Source organism: Arachis ipaensis, chromosome B08 (assembly GCF_000816755.2).
Source record: "Arachis ipaensis cultivar K30076 chromosome B08, Araip1.1, whole genome shotgun sequence".
Lineage (NCBI taxonomy): Eukaryota > Viridiplantae > Streptophyta > Magnoliopsida > Fabales > Fabaceae > Arachis > Arachis ipaensis.
Window position 1 is genome coordinate 36,165,997 of NC_029792.2, and position 1,681 is coordinate 36,167,677.

Genomic DNA, 1,681 nt, shown 5'->3' on the forward strand with positions numbered 1-1,681 from the left:
AAGTGAATAAAAACTAGAATTGCATGATGCATCATTCATGTAGGTAGTTGCATTTAGATTAGATTGCATTGCATGGCATTCCACCACTTTAACCTAACATTACTCTTGGACTTAGCATGAGGACATGCTATTGTTTAAGTGTGGGGAGGTTGATAAACCCATATTTTATGATATATTTTGTGCTTAATCTGAGTGATTTATTCAATCCTTCATCCACTTATTCATATTAATTTCATGGTTTTACTTTCCCTTCCTTATTATGTGATGTATGTGAAAAACATGTTTCCTATGCTTTAAAATTAATTATTTTAATTACCTTTATTTCCATTCGATGCCGTGATTAGTGTGTTGAGTAGTTTCAGATCTTCTAAGGCAGGAATGACTTAAAGGATGGAAAGAAAACATACAAAAATGGAAGGAAAGTATAAAGCGGAGTTTGTGAAGAAACTGGCATCCACGCGATCGCATGGATGACGCTGCCGCATGCCAAGCGCAAAGAAGCAGCGACGCGGCCGCATGACTGACGCGACCGCGCGCCTTAAGCAGAACACATATGATGCGGTCGCATGACTGACGCGACCGAGTGATAAGGAAAACTCCGAATGACGCGACCGCGTGACCCACGCGGATGCGTGACAGAGGCCCCGCACCAGAAATTGCAGAAAACGCTCCCAGCGAATTCTGAAGCCCTTTTTGGCCCAAATCCAAGTCCAGAAGGTATAGACCAGAGGTTATGAAGTGGGAGAATGCATCCATTCAAGGAGAGTCTCAACTTTCGTTAGTTTTCATGATTTAGATTTAGTTTTGAGAGGGAGATTCTCTCCTCTCCCTTAGGATTAGGATTTAGGATTTCTCTTAGTTTTAGGAGTGACTCTCAATCCCAGGTTTCAATGTTCTTTTACTTTATATTTATCTCTTACTTTCAGATACTTTAATGCTTATATTAGTTATGTTGCCTATTTGGCTTATGCTACATTCATGTTACAGATTACATCTTTGAATTAATGTTATTTGAGGTATTTCAGTTTAATATTGCTTTCTCTTATTTACATTATTGTTATTCCCATCTGAAGACATTTTTATTCCAGTAGATTTAATTTTCTCCCTTTTGGTCTTGGTTAAGAAATCAGTAACTCAGGAGTTATCAAACTCAAACATGATTGATAATTGTTATCTTTGTTAATTAAACTGAACTTCAATAATCCCAATCTTTTCTTAGAAAATAAATAGGATTCGAAAATCAAACCAATTAATCCTTTGACCTTCCTTGATTTTAGTAAAGGTTAACAAAGTGGAATTAAGATTCAATTCTCATCATCATTGATAAGGATAGCTAGGATAGGACCTCTAGTTTCTCATACTTTTCCAAAAGTTTATTTTACAGTTATTTATTTATTTACAGTCATCTTTTTATTTTACTTGCCATTTATATTGCTTGTCCTTCATTTACTTTAATTGCTGATTAAACTATTCGCTCTTCATTCTCAAAACCCCAATTTACAATCTCCATAACCAATAATAAGAACATACTTCCCTGCAGTTCCTTGAGAAGACGACCCGAGGTTTGAATACTCTGGTTATCAATTTATTTAGGGGTTTGTTACTTGTGACAACCAAAACGTTTGTATGAAAGGACTTTTGAAGGTTTAGAAACTATACTTGCAACGAGGATTTATCCGCC